Source organism: Varanus komodoensis, unplaced genomic scaffold (genome assembly GCF_004798865.1).
Source record: "Varanus komodoensis strain SLA01 unplaced genomic scaffold, ASM479886v1 scaffold5, whole genome shotgun sequence".
NCBI lineage: Eukaryota > Metazoa > Chordata > Lepidosauria > Squamata > Varanidae > Varanus > Varanus komodoensis.
Window position 1 is genome coordinate 16,395,759 of NW_025336087.1, and position 16,451 is coordinate 16,412,209.

The 16,451-nt window shown below is 38.5% G+C and overlaps 1 protein-coding gene across 1 annotated transcript in view; it reads left to right on the forward strand.

Moving 5' to 3' along the window:
- Nucleotides 1–16,451, forward strand: part of VCAN (versican) — a 147,055-nt gene that overhangs the window by 77,071 nt on the left and 53,533 nt on the right. The window lies entirely within an intron of this gene.

A 16,451-nucleotide genomic window follows, 5' to 3' on the forward strand; every position in this document is an offset into this window, starting at 1 on the left:
TAGTCTTCTTTCTAACCAGTAAGGTACTTCTATAAGTTTCACTGAAAAATCTTTTGCAGTTTCATGAGTAGAACATGTATAGTTGTCTAGTATCTAGTGCCTTATATAATGAATGAGTGTGGATAGATGGACAAGTGAAATTGCCACAAAAGCAGAAATCAGTGTGAATGCTTCAGCTAAACAAAAGTAGACCATAGACTCACTTCTCCTGCTCTTCTATTGCCAATGATTAATTACTGACAGTAATACAGTTGAGCAGAGATGGTGCCATTACTGTGTTCTGCCCAGTGGTTAATATCATAAGAGTTTAGTGGTAATTTATTATTTAATAGTAATATTTTTGTATGCTGCTATGCTTGAACTGTCTGTTACATTTTCATTATCATTTAATAGAAATTCGTGTGGTGAGTTTGTTTTGATAGCTAGAGTTAGATGAGCTGAGCTGATGGACCTCATAAAAATTATTACAGCATTTAATGCTAATTCATTGACCATGTACAATAGATATTCATCAGATGTTTATAGTGGCCCTATTTTCATGGTAATTGCAGCTTAAAAAAGACATGGTAGTTTCTTTAAACTGTGGTCCATGCAAGGTGTCGATTAATCACCTGAGTGTAGCTTGTAGTGCCATCCAAAGCCGGGTGAAATGGCTTATTTGAGGGTGAAACAACCTTTAAATAAACCAAAAATTGGCTGCAAGATCATACAAACTGGGTTTGTTTCTTTAAATTATTTTCAGAATATTTCCTGCTTAAGCCTTATGAAATTTGCTCAAGTATATAGCTGTGCAGTAAGCTTATTGGAGCTGGGGGATCACTTGAAGAAATTGCATTTCAGAAACATATTTTTCCAAGAGCTGCTAGACATACAGAAGAAACATATGTGAAAAACTACCTTTGTTGTGGGAAATCACAGAAGGGAAACACACTCCCTTTTGTGAATGGCACCAGGTATACAACAGAGAAGCTGCCTTCCTTCTAGGTCAAGGTTTATTTCTTCATTTATTAGAAAAGTTATTTGTATGCTTTTTGGCTTGTCAAGTGATCTCCAAATTGGTACCCATAAACGCACAGTAAATGATAATTAAATAAAAGTAAGAAGAGAAGAAAGCACTAACACAATCAGGAAGTGTGTATGTGAGTGTGTGGGCATGTAGGTAGGGGAGGGACAATAATGTTAGAACAAAAGCTCAGTGAAATAAAAATGTCTTAGAAAAATACTTGAAAGCCTGAAAGTGAGGAAGCAAAATGAAGGGGTTCCACGAGCTGGGTGCTACTGGCATTGTTGTTCAACCTCAGCCGATTTACCCTTCTAAAGAAGATGTGATTGAAACCATGTGCTCCACAGTTCCACAAAATGACCAGCCAATTTGTATGTAAGAAAGTGGTCCCTCAAAAGTTCTGCCTGCCTACTTGCCATCTGTGGTTGAAAGAGTGTAACACATGAGCAAATGCTCCTATATCTCAAGGAATATGGTCAGTTTTCTCAGAAAAGAAAAGCTAGAAAAGCAATCAGCATGTGTGACTGCACTCTGCTCTGTGCGTTTTGTAGTATGTATACTTGTGTCCTAAATCACTACCCAGGCTCTGGGGTGAGTATGTCATGTTCATGGGAAACACATGTCAGGAGCATTCTGAGAAGCCCATGTGGTGTCTGAATCAAGCTTTCCTGCCCTGCATCTGGGAAGTCCTCATCACATTTAACGATACTACTTAAAGTGCTCCAGCTCCCTCCATTGCATTATGGATGCAATTATTCTTGTCTTGGATTTGCTTCTTTGCTGCATTGCTGGTCAACCATCCGTATGGCCTCACCCTTCTGATTTCTCTCGTTCAGAAGATAGACTTCCATTTGGACATCTTCCATTTTTTTGATACTTTAAATCTATTTATATTACCATCCTTGCAATGCCCCTTGTTTCTGTCTTTATTCTGATCCGTTTCTTTTCTTCCGTCCTCAGCCTTTCCATTCAACTCCTGCTAAAATGTAACTAAAATCTTTTCATACTCATACTAAGTGGGCATCATCCTGAAGAAAAATTGTGACCTTCTCATAGAGATTAAATGGATCAGTAACCAATTTCCGCTTGTGTCCTCTCTTTCATATTCCTGTCGGATGCCAATTTGTTATCTAGATTTAGGTAAAGAAGGGGTTGCCAAGCAACACGTGCACACAATTCATGTTGTTAGAGTTTGGAATTTGTTTTACTGATCAATCTGCAATGATTACATCATTAATTACAGCCAGTCGGATCTTTCCTCTGAGTCGGCCTCATTGGCCAAATGGATGCTACTCAGGAAGGTACCACATGATCCAAGTTCAGTCTTGAAGATGCAGAGTGAGTACAAGACCTAACACAATTCCTCTAACATTTATGCTCCTTGATTGGGTTCAACTTTTTCCAGCAACAATTCTAAATGGGGGAGGGAGGGAATCAAAGGATTTCAACACCACTTTGGAATTTTGTATGTTGGTAGTATGTCTGAAGTAGTATGTATGAACACTTTCTTAACTTCCCAATCTTTCTGGAAAACTCATTCTTTGCACCAAATAACTAAAGCATGGTCTGTGGTCTATGCCAGATAGTCTTGCTTACCGGGTCCTGCAGCTTCGCCAACAGAGGCCAATAAAGGTAGCTAGCCAATGGTAAGATTGGTTAGCATCTGCTATACACTTATTGGGAATTAAGGTTCCTAGGAAATATCATGTTCTGCCATTTCCCCTAAGAACTGGGTCAGAATAGAACAGCTTGTCTTAGCATAATTCCATGGACACTTTCAGACATTTGAGGGAGTCCTGCTGACCCTCACAGAGTGCCACCACTGCCACAGACAGCCACACCAACAGAGGAGGGGAGGACTAAAAAAAGAGAGAGTGTCTGCCAACAGTCAGCATGCTTCCTGTAAGTCTTTGAAAAAAGTCTCCTGGAAATAGATCAGTAGCCAATAGTTGACAAAATGGGGATCAGCCATTTTCACAGCCTGCTTAAAGGGCTGCTTGAAGTGGGATAATATTTTGCAACAGTCTTATTTGTAGATGTATGTGTGTACACATGGATGTTTGCAATTCATGAATGAATGGAACAGCCCATAACTTTGTACCCAGATTGATCCTTTGGGCTTTATATGATGATTTTCCTAGCCTTCATCTTACTTCAGATTCACGGAATACATGTTCTTCAATACTATTGTATTTATGCCATTTTAACAATTATCCTTTGTTAATGTAATGAAAACTAAATGCTTATTGATGGCATTTCTTTGCTCTGTTAGATTGTATGAAAAGCTGTTTGGGACAACCCCCCCCCCCCAAGGCACAATTACATAATTCCATTGTGGAAACAAAGGATAGATGGAAATCTGGCTAAACATCAAGCTCATAATGTCTGACTTTGGCAGCTCCACAAAAATGTCGATAAGGAGAGAATATCACTTCAGGGATTAAAATGATTACTTTTAATATAAGAATGTAGTGGTTTTCCATGAGAAAATTTATTGTACAAGCAACCCATGTGTTTCTCAAGTCCAAATTCAAGACAGGTGTACAAGTTAATGAGGACCATAAAGCACACAATTACTTGGGTCACAAGGAGGTCTAGGGCAGGTGTGCAAATTAATGAGGAAAAATATGTGAGCGTTGGGAGCCATCCCTTTGGGGAGGGGTATTCTCATGAAAGGGGGACCATTCATGTGCTGCCACTGAAATCTGCTATGAGCTCCTATTTCTTTCTGTGCATTTCATACTTTGCCTTTGTAGCATTGTTGAATGCAAATTGTATGATCCAGAAAAATCCCTTCTCCCATAGTTGATCCTTGTAAGCCTACATATTGTACAGCTATCATTAGTCTTGGTTGGGTACAAAGGGAAAATGTTTCAGTTATGTTGTAATGGATTAAAAAGAGCAGTAATGGAGAGTTATGATTCAAGGGCTAGGTGGGAATGAATGAGCAGCAGAAAAAGGAACTTTTCTGCACTTATAATGCTTTTACGAGCTGCCAAATACTGGGGATTGAGGTGAGGCTGTTGTTTAAGAGTGGTTGAGGGGATACTGAGAACATGACTTCTGTCTGTACCAAGAATAATTTGCACACCTGCTTCTTGTGTAGGCATTTAAAATGTGTTTACTTAGCATGCTTAAAGTGCTTATTGGAGCCCAGGTTTTGTACCAGCTGTGCTTGGCTTCTTGACCCCTCTACTTTCAAGCTGTCTGAAGTTGAGGGAACCATCACTTTCTGAATGCAACATTTTATGAAAAGAGAATGCATCCTTTTGAATGCTATTTACCATTTTCTTTACTATGCATATTTCCTGCCTCCAAAATGTAACAAGTGTGTGAAACATTCATGTAAGAGACTTTGGCAGAATGCATAGATTAATCACAACATTAAGCCTTAGAATAAACAGAACCAGAGTCCACATTGCCACTCATGCTGGTCTTTGAGCTGGGACATTATTCTTACTTGCATAAAATAAGCTTCTTGCTTCAGAGGCCAGCTGGTGAGCACCTGATAGATAGATGAACAATGTCACAGATATCAGTGATACCAGATGTGTGAGAAGCTAGATAAGGGTTGAGAGTCATTGGTGGACATCAGTTAGTACATCATGAATTTTGGCAGTGGATTGTTCATTAAATTCAGGAGTAGGAAAACTGTAGCCTTTCAAATGCTGTTGCACTCTAGCTCCCATCAGCCATAGCCAATGTAGCCAATAGTCAGGGACGATGGAAGCTATGATCTAACAACTTCAGAGACAGAGGTTTTCCATCCAGATTTAGATATAGGAAAATGCCTCATTTTGCCAGTGTAGCATGTCTTCAGTTACAGCATATTTGGATTGTGGATATTAGTTGGATGCAATGGGCCTGAAAAACATTAGTTTGGGTGTAGAAGGAGTTGAACTGGAACTTGTTTAGGATGTTTGAATCCTTAGAGCAGAGAAAGTAGACTCTGAGGACTGAGGTAGCAAATTAACTCTCCTACTTTATAAATCTTCAACACAATTGCTCAGTTGCCCAGGGTACAATCATGAACTACCTCAGAAGGAATATGGAATATTTGAATTTGTTTATTTGAATCACTTCCACATCAAGTATGCTTGCCTGTGCAAAACTAACATAATGGGAAATCTCTGTGTATTTCTTTCACATGTGAATTTGTAAAGTTCTTTTAGGCACTGTGTAGATTTTCTCTATCACTATGTAATTAGGTTGTCATCTGTGAGAGTGTTAATTTCCCAGTTAATCACTGAGACAGCTGTAGTAGTTCTCACATTCTGAATGATTCCATTTTCTTCTTGTGTGTTTTTTCCATCTTTAATGAGGAGAAACATCTGGAGAATCATATTATCTCATCAATGCAACACTGTACTGATTGACTAGAAACTGCTCCTAGAAATCCCCTTATTACTGTAATGCTTGATTTCATAGAAAGCTTTGTGGAATCTCTCTCATACTGGGACACCATCACTATGGCAGGGCCATCTGTTTTTTCATGAAAAGCAGGAATATTATCAGAGACTATTTTTTCGGAGGCTTGCGGTAGTTGTTCTGCTTTCTCAATTTTGGTGGCCAAGTGGCACATCATGACAGATGAGAAGGACATGGATTTAACTTCTATCATTTAATCCCTACCCCAAACACTTTTGCCTCTACTATAAAGGGTGGCAAAGTTGCCATAAGTGGCAATGCAGGGATGTTTCTCAGCAGAATGGCGCAACTGAAATAACACCATGCCAGGATGCAGCATTGTTTCTAGGAAAATATTTGATTAAAATGGCTTCTACACTGGCAAAAAGTCATAACTGGTGACATTAATGTGGGAATAGGCAACTTGTAATTCAAAGAGCAGATAAGAATCAGAATAGATTCTGTTGATTGAGAGAGAACATGAATTTATTCCGAAGTGGGCTCATCCATGTCCCAAATTATTATTTGCCTCACATAATTTTTCACTGTTGTATGTGAGAGTGCTTTGTTTTAAATTAACATATTTGAAATATCTGTTGTTTATTATACTTCTTTCTAAAGAAAATGAACACAGGCTTAGATTTCAGTCAGTATTTGAGAAATAATTTTATTTGTTTGAAAAAGCAAATGCATCTATTGTGCTATTCTCATTCCTCATGCAAAATGAAAATTGTAGCCTTGAAAAAATAATTCATGATAATTGCCAACCTACAATAAACTGCAGCTTTTTAAGAGCTTAAATAATTGACTAAATAGCCTGCTCTCTTCCATTGTAAGTTGATTCTAGGACCATCAGTACAGAATGATGATTTCTCTTCACATTCCTTTACTGATATCCATAGACACCAGGAAACACATCCTTGTGTTACGCTGTTCATAAGATATATATACATTCTTTGCTGCTTTTCACACAGTTGCCAAGGTAACCTCATGACCCTACAAACAGGATTAAACATGAGGTTTCCTTATAGCTTTAAGTGTATTCATGAAATAAATAAATGGCCATTTTATTCATGCTATTTTCATTACGATTTGAAAATAGAAAAGTTCTCTTTGAAAAGAACACACAAAGAAAGATCTGTGGTATATTGTTACAAACTATTAAGTTATAGATTTTATATGGATGCTACTTGTCCAATATGGGAAGAAAAAGAGTATCATTACCTGAAGAAATGAATAGTCATCCTTACCTTCAGGCATTATTAAAATATAAATGCCCTGTCATTCTTTCAGAAAATGTTAACTAATTTTCACCTCTGGGGAAATACCTGAAACTAGTAAGAACTTTAATTCCAAAACAAATGGGCCAAAACTTAGAATGCTTAAATTCAGAACCAGTGTGGTACTTGGCACCATAAACATAAATACCCCTATGTAAGCAGAAGTTTAAACTGATTCTTTCTATTGATTTTTTTAATGTCACCTTTCAACAAATTTCAGTGTGCCTCTATCATATAACCTTTTCTATACTCAGTGCACCATTTGAACTGTGTTTTGCTCTTTGTTTAATTCTCACGAAAACACCAAACCTGTACATGTTCTCTGTTATGGGAAAGATTAGTATCAGAGCAAGTTTTCTGATGTGAATGCTGTAGGAGAACTAGTAAAATGAACACCTTCCATCCTTCAAAAAAGAAAGAAAGAAAAGAATAGAAAAACAATAATGCATAAATAATCCCATCCAGCCCCTGTCAAGCTTGACAGGGTGTCCTAAATAAATTTCAATTTTTTATCAGCTTCAGCCAGGTTTCTCCGTGCTTGTGAGCCAGAGAACGGAGCCTAAAAAGCATCTAGGCAAATTAATGGATTTGAGAAAGAGACTCACACACAAGTTATGTAGCTTAAAAAAAAAGCTATGGCTTCTTAAGTTGTATAGCCTAAAAAATGATAGCCGAGGAGAATAAAATGACTTCTCTGGCAGCTCCCCTTCCTCACAAAAAAATAAAATAAAAATCAGTCTTGGATCTGTTCAGATGTAGAGTGGTATATAAATGTTGCAAATGAAAAATGTTGCAACTGACTCCTTTTTTCTTGCTCGGTTTGCAGTCCTAGCACTTGTGAACATCACTGCATGTATTACATATGCATGCTCTTCTTCAGTTGAATGATCTCCCATGAGGGGTTCCATCAGTCAGAAACACAGTAAATACAATTAAAAATGCAATGAAGAAATCACAAAATCACAGCAGAATTAATAGAAAAATCAATACTAAAATCAATAGAAAAATCACAGTTGATGTATCAAAGGAGGGAAGGTGTTTGTCTGGTGTTGAAATGGAATTAGATTTGTAGACAAGAGAACCTTTTGTAGGAGGAGATTCTGCATGTAGGGTGCTTCCACTGAGAAGTCCTGTTGGTTGCCAGTTACTTTATATCTCTCTCAAGCCAGAATAAAGAACATCTGAGCATTTGGGCAGTCCTTCTGTACCTTCTTACTGATTACAGGAGTGTTCAACCTCTTTCAGCCAAATTTGGAGAAAGAAACAAGGGTTGCTCTCTGTTTGATAAGACTAAAAGCAAAATGGGGTGGGGTTAAAGGTAAAGGGATTGGGGTGAAAATACCAAAAACACCAGCATATTTTAACTTACAGTTCTTACTGCAGTAACTCAAGCTTGGTGGAAGGATTTTGATCTTTTTGGAATGGGGAAAATTGCAAATGCCAGGAAATAACTCCATGATCAGTGGTCAGGGGAAAGGGGTGAGGCCAGGGGAAAGGAATGTGCCCTCCTGGAAAACCCTGCAGATGCAGAGTGGGATCTCAGCTAGACTGGATTTGACCCACAAGCCTGAGACACTGCACCCTGATCTCTGGGTGGTTACCATCTGCAGTTGCTTTAATATCAACCATCCATACCTCATAACCACTTCCTGGTGGTCTTACCTGCCACATGCATTTGGTGGTCTCATGCAGTTCCTTTGTTCCCCCTGAAATCCCTGGCCTACTGGCTTATCTTCCCATTGCATCAGGCCTGTTCGAATGCTGTCCTTCATGTATCTAATGTTGGTGCTCTGCCCCTTATTTGCCTGATCTGACCTGGGATATGCCAAGAATGATAGCACATGATTGTGTGTGTGTGTGTGTGTGTGTGTGTGTGTGTGTGTGTTAAAATTTACCTTATACAATGGTTTGCCAGGTATCCCATTTCATCTAGGTTATTTCAATTTGTTGGGGTTAGCATTGAGATCATTCTACTCATCCTCATGAATTCATTCAGGCCCACATTTGAGAATGTACCTTCATAGGCAACTGGTGGTACCTTCAAGAAAGTGCTGGAAGATTTGGTGCACCAAGTCCATCCTCTCTTCCTGCACACAGATTGGCGTGGAAGAATGAGAAGACAGCTATCCCTCCTCCCTTCAAATGTGCTAGCACTGGGCTTTCTTTCTGTTCTCAGATACTTTGCATTCCTTCTTGTTTTCAGTGCAAAAATGCTCTTAAAAGACTAGGACTTGGAGAGCAACCTAATCTAACTGATTGGCAGCATATTAGGAAATGCAAAAGAAAGTCCTTCGTATATGCCAAATTGTCTGGAGGCAACAGGTAACATAAGTAAATGGAACTTTATATGTATGGATACTCAGCCTCTGATTATTCTGTGATAAGTGAGCAAATGAGGGGAGGGTACTTTTCAAGAAGTGCTGGGACAGCTCCAGTAGAATTTCTCTGTCACAAAGAATGTCAGCACAGGTAAAAGAGCTCAACAAACTGACCTTGCAGCTCCCACTGAGAACTGGGAAACCCTCTCAGGGGCAAATCATAGTCAATTGACCATTTCATAACTGCACTATCCTAGGCTGTGATAATAATTAGAATAATGTCTATTTTATAAACCACAGAATGCGTTTCTTTTCAGTGAATACATGTGTGCACTTGTATACAGATTACAGCTGCAGTAAGCACAGCTCAAAATAAGGATTAGCGAGTCAGGGGAATGAACCAGAAGATATTCAGGGAAATGGATTCTAATGACACACACACAGCTCAGTCCATTTCTGAGCTGAGAGTATAGGATACTCTGAGGTGATTGTTCACAGACAGCTGACTGTTAAGAAGCCCAGGGGGAAGTCTAGGTGAAAAAGAGCAATGGCTTCAACTGGCCCTAGAATAAAACTGCTCATGAAAAGAAAATATGAACAATTAATCAGAAGGTTGGCCATCTGATGAAGTCTTCTTGTGTATGTGTCTGTGATTCAAAGGGTACTACTGGAATGCAACAATGGGTTATATCTTAGGGTCCTTCTCATGTGACCTTGCAGTACTGCTCCTTCCTTCACCTGTTGGTCAAGGTCTGTGTGGGACGAGCCTGAACTACACTCTTTTCCGTACCAGCCAGGTCCCAGTTTAATGTTAGTGGAGATGTGCAGAGAAGCCTCAGTGCTTGTTCTGTGTGGGCTGAGCCCTCCAATGTTGCTAAGCAGCACAGGAAGGAACACCAAGGAAGGACCCACGTTAAAATGGTCTGTCATCTCTCCAAATGCTGCTGTAACTTTCTCGTCTATGTTGGTGCCTGGGGAAATGACTGCATAGAATTAGGAACATCATCTGGTCCGTCTTAATCTTGTCTAGTTTATTTTGGAGGGTTGGAAGTACATAATGAATCAAAAGAGAAAAGGTAATGTTCCCTAGTCTGCATTTATGTTTCCAGAAGCTCTAGACAGAAATAGGTTACAGCTCTGTGTACCTAATATATATTTTATGTGCACACTTTGAAATAATAGAGGTAAGATTGTTCTGTTCTAGTCAATGATCCACTTTTACAGGAACTATATTTAGTATGATAAATATTAAGAACTAACTTGATAGTCCATTGCCCAATTACCATGCTTTCTCCTAACCAAACAACAACAAAGGTAGTTTCTGACCACACATCAGGAATGAATGGGATGGTGGGAAGTATGAGACACACATCCAGAATCAAAGTATATCAGTGTGATGAAAATAGTTACTACTAAATATCTGGACAGTGCCACTCATGATTATAAGCTGTGCAGGAGATGCATGTTCTTAGCTGTGCGTATGTGTTCTGGGATTCCCACAATATTAGAATTCTGAGCCAATATCCAGGGCCAGACCTACCATGAGACAGAATGAAGAGGCTGCATCAGGGCAGATGCTGGGGTGTATATGTGCATAGGAGAATAGTTGCACCCTCTAATTGTTCCCCCGAGGACTCCTCCATTTCCCTCAGTTGGATTACAGAACAGTATGTGTTGTACCCGCCAAGTTAGCCTGGTGCCCGTAGGTCAGTGGGGAATATAGTTATGTTCAGCTGCCAACCCAATGGACTTCTCCACATGCAATCATCCTATCCTTTGCCTCAGTCAGCAAGACATCTCGGTCGGGTCCTGCCACAACTTAATGTTCACAATTGCAATGAGGACTCACACAATGTTGGCAGCGAGTGGTCCCTGTCTCTTTTAACAGTTTATACTGAATTCTAATATTACTTTTACAAGGACATCAGTTGTGTAGCCAGCAGTCAAAATCACAGTTGATCAGATAAACTATGCTCAGCCCTTGTCCTTTTTCTTGGAATTTACTAGGTTATGGAATTTGGAATTTACTAGATTACTCTATTAATCATGAAAAAATGTTATACTTAGCCACAGTAAGCTATTTTTAGGCATCAATTCTCTTTGTTTAAATATGAGAATAACCATTCTAAACATAGAGAGCTATCATCAAGGGTTTTTTTTCAATGCATAATAATATGAGATAGTTGTTTTCTTTGATGAAGAGGTTTTTTAAAAAATGAAGGCTCCGTTTGTACATGCATTTCCAAGGCAGTAAAGCCTTCCAAGAAATTTCACTACTTCTATTTCATATGAGGAAGCATTTCTTTGAGAATGGTCACAAAGCAAAAACATGCAGATTGCTACACCAGGTAGAGGGCTATTGTTTAGGTCCTTTCTTGTAGGTCTGCAAGTTTCAAACAACATTTTGGACTTTGGTCACATTTTGCAATTTAAGAAACTGTCCTGGACGACATCACCACACAATAGATGTCCTTGAAACCCTAGCAAAGAACAAGTAACCTGGGTACCAAGGCTGAGCGTAGTTTATCTGATCAATCATCAGAGTCTAAGCTTGAGATGGCAGTTTTCAGCACCAACAAAAACATGTCACAGCAATCTTAGCTGTGTTTTTCAAGCGTGAAGGCTAAAGCTGCTTGATGGATACCAAGGGCAGTTTCACATGCAACATGGTTTGTTGTTATCTGTGAACCCAGCAAGAGTGGTGAGGTACAGTAAGTATGTTTTGCATGGAACCATGGAGAGAAATAATGGTTTGTTTATGGTTTCTACCCTTTGCTCCATCTTCCCATTCTCTGCCTGTGTGAGGCCTCCCCAATGCCCACCTGCAGGTTTAGAAACTCAGCAGCAGTGGGGCATCTTGCCACACCACCTCTAGCAGCAGCAACCTTGGAGACAGCCATGCTCGGTACTCCAGTCTGGTCACCACAGTTTACTCTAGAGTGCTTTGAAACTGCTGTGCCTCTGCTCTGCTCTGCTCTGCTCTGCTCTGCTCTTAGAGCCAGCATTCTCCTCTTGTGGAAACTGCCCTACACAAAAGGATGCTGGCTTTGTTGGTAACTCCAGTATCCATGTGGCGTGGTTTAATGCTATGTGTGAATGCAGCCCAAGAAAGGTGTAGGGACGGCGAGGCATTGGTGCCTTCAGGCAAAGAACAGGATCACCTGCCCCTGCTCTGCATACCTCAGAAATGCAGGTATGAATGAACCTAAAACATTTTGGGGAACCTAGAAAATGTCTGAGGAACATTTTGAGATATGCTATGAGAGAAAATTCTTTGTTAAACTGGATCTACATTAGTTATCAGAGAAAAATGTAACAGTTCAAATGTACTTTGTTATATTTATAAAGTGTTAATCCTTCAGGACTCTCTGGGAGTGTACAATCCAAAACAAATTTATAACAATACAATTCATATGATAAAAGTGCTTACAATAACAATTTGTAAAGTAAAATGCAATAAAACACATTATGCCCTGACAGATAACTAGAACAGGTGATAAAATTACCTCAGGCACAGGAGTGAGAAAATTCATTAAAATCCCTTAAAAGTATAAAATATTAATTCAGTGATTCTGAAAATGTCTGGTGAATACAAATGCCTTTGTCTTGCACCAAAAAGATAGCAATGAAGGTACCAGGTGTATTTCTCTGGGGAGCATATTCCATAAATGGGGTACAACTACTGAAAGACCCTTCCCCTGTTTGCAGGTGGTTCCCTAAGAAGGACATCTGTAGCCAGTCTTAGTGGATGGGTATTGAATTCAGTGAGCTACTTCTAAGTAAGTTTCCATACGATGCTAGCCTTGTGTGCCTTAGTAAAGTTTTGAGATGAAGAACTGTTTAGGCTCATTAACATTTATCCTTGACTTTGGTGACATATTAAGAACAGGTATTCTTTGAAGAAGGGATGCATTTGCAACATCCTTCCCTGAGTTCAGCAGATAGACAGCTCTTCAAGATTCCCCATTAACCCGAGCAGCAGCGCTCAGCGTTTTTCAGCTTCGGGAAGGCTTAACAGAGCTTGCTTTTGCTGTCTAAAGCAAATATAAAAGTAATTGTTTATTACACTGTTCCCACTATGGCATTTCTAAGCACCCCAGTGTGGATGCTCATGAATGTCATTTTGACTTATGCCATGAAAATGCTTAATCTGTTCTGCTTTGGGAATAATTAACTAAAAGGAGAAAATATGTAGCAGTTTTCACTAACCAGTTTGTTCAAGCATGCAGAGAAGTCTGTAGACTGAGTGAAAAATCTGCGAAAAGGTTTCAAACCTGTTATTGGCTTCACTGATCCTTAAAGCTTCATTATCACAGCAATTCTACTGATTCACTCAGGGATGAATTCTTGTATTTATCTCACCCTACCAGTCCTATATGTGATGTTGAACTATGTAGAGAATCTTGGAGGATTCTTTTTTTAGGTCAAGATTTAATGCCATATAAAAGATGCTGAACTCACAAGAACCTTGATTTCCTCATTTTATGGTCATATCTGCAGCTGCCAGAGTATAAAGATAGTTCTGGTATACTCTCTCCACAGAATGTGTGTTCTGTTCTGTTACTCACAACTTTGATTAAGGGCAGCATAAGGAAACAACTTTTACATATTAATATTAGTCCAATAATATTAGTGAAATAACGGTTTAGAACAGGAGACTAGGACTGTGTGTTTAGATTTTTATACCATGGAGTTTTTGGATAAGTAAGTTCTTAAAGCCATAAGCTTGGAGCAGTTGATGCAAGAAGTGACTTCCGAGGAAGACCTGGGTATAGCCGAGCCTTAAACACAACACTCCCATAACATTTTTGGAAAAAATAATAACCCTTATTAGATATGGGGCTGTATCGTGGGAGCATTCCTATGACTTAAAAAAGGCAAAATGAAAATACTTGTTTCAATAGCTAGAATAAACAACAAAAAATGCCTTTGTTTGTTCTATATGCTACTGAAGTTTAAGTGAAGAGGAACGTGCAGGAAACAAAACTTCCTTTGCTTTGGATAAAGCAATCTACTTGTAATTAGAATCACATTTATTCATTTTTTATTTATTTCATTTTTATACCAACCATTAGCTAAAAGTCTCTCTGGGCAGTTAACAAGGTTAAAAAGGACATATAAAACAAACAAACAGAACAAAAACACTCCATCATGATAAAACAATAGAACAATAAAACCAATCAAGTAACAATAACAATAATAAGCCCATAAGAAACACTCAGAGTTATAAAGCCATATCCATCCAAGATCTCCTCCACACACAAACATATTTCTAAAAAGAGGAATGGCAGAGATTTTAGGCACAAGTTTGACAAGACTGAAAGTGACAAATACAGACAGTTAAGCGAAGTCAAGAAATGATGCGCATTGACTTGTGGAGTTAGTAGCTATTGCCAAGATTTAAAAAGACATCTTCAAACTTATTGGTTTGGTGAAGATGCAAGATCCTATGGTCTCTCCATTGCCCCATCCCCCAATCTTTAAATAGTTAAACATTGACTAGTTTTAAGTAGTTCTAACTAGATAAGCTTTTCCTAGTTAAATAGAAATTAGGTTAGTGTTAGCCATGGTGTTAAGCTTTCATTAAGTGCTTAAGTTGTTAAATAAACATGATTTGGATAAAATATGATAGCTTTATAAAAGAACATGTTAAATGAGTGCAGTTAACATACAAAGACATCAATTTCTCTGTGCTTATATGGGTGAACAGATTCCTTCTTATACTCATTCATAGGGCTATCCAACCATTTCTGGAAAGAACTGAACTATGATGGTGGGTTTTGTAATTTAGACAAAATGAAACTTGCTATGGAAAAAAATAACAGCTTGTGCTCCTTTGTGTGGTGGCTTCTCCCCTGTTCCAGCCAGGCCTCCAATTATATTAGATCCTGTTAGGTTTGGATGGAACCCTCCCCTTTGCCTCAATTTATCCTGGACTCCAGGAAAGGTTAAGGTGGCCAGTTACATATGGTAAAATAATCAGAGCATACATTGCCAAATGAAGGATACGGATCTGCACGAAACCTGGGATGTGCTAATTTAAATGTGTTTAAATATATTTAATACATGTATTAAATGTATGTCTAGGTTAGAATAATTACTATAATTCAAATAATAATACAATACACCCCACAATAATGGCTACAACTGTGCCCTATGTGCTTGTTCAGTCTACTGTTGATGAACAACTTCGGACCCTTCAAGGGTCTCCCTTGTTACCGTTGTTATGATTTTTACCTTTAAAGCTGACTTGGATAGCACAGTCCTTCTAACAGGGGACACCTTCAAAGAAAGGATGGTTCTCTGGCAGACCTTCAGGGAAAGCTGTATACTTTGCAGGAACTAATGACTTCAGCAGCGCATCCCAAGGCCTACAAGCTTTTGAGAACACATAATTGAACAAATAATGATCTGCCATATTGAGCAAAAGGTTCTGATACATTCAGAAACTTATAATCCAGTATTTCAAGCTAGTATTATATAGAAACTTTTGATTCTTCTGCTGTTATAACTACAGTTTGTAGTACCTGACCAATGCTTGTCAAGGCAGTAACCAATTAATTTTCAATGAAGTTAGAATGCAATTTCTTTGTCTTTGAAAAATGTACCACATATGTTAATAATTGCAGTGTGTAACGATGTACATGCATGCAGATAGATTTAGAGACAGAACACTCTTTAAGGATGCCGCCTTTGTAGTTTTATAACTTTCTTTCATCAATGAGACATCTTTCATTTAAACAGTAATCTGCTGCTTCAGGCCCCTTTCTACAGAGCAGTTATACTAAGTCTAATAGCGCTACTTCAGAGTAAGTGATTTAAGGATTTCAGCTATAGTCTAAAAATAAAAATCATGGATAACTACATATTAAGTAAAGCTGTAGAAAGAAACTAGCATTGCCATTGTCAATATTTAGCAAGTGTGGCATTAATTTAAGCTTCCTCAGAACTACAGTGAAATATATATTAAGTCTACTGAAAGCATTCTACAAAAGCCAAGAATATATTACAGTCATATTGAGCATCCACAGCCAATGAAGGAATATATAATGAAGAACAACCTCCACTGAATCACAGACAGAACAGAAGAAAAGCATCAAGTATGCTTAAATAAGGAACAGTAAAACATTTTCCTCCCTTCGTGAACTAAAGCAATTTCCTCCTCTAGCATTTAAATTCCCTCCTTTGACAAACAATAGTAATATTTTTGCCCCAAAGCATCTGAACAGTAATAAGATGTGTCATTATTGATAGATTATCTCTTATGTAAATATGAAAGTGTCATTTATCTACTGGTGGGATAAATATATGCTACACTAAGTAGTGTCAGTGTGTATCATTCTTCCCCTGCAACTACTTGTGACCAAATGGCCCTGATAAGGATGAACTGCATGTGGGCAAACAGCACCACAGGAATTTACCAACATGAGAATCCAACAAAAA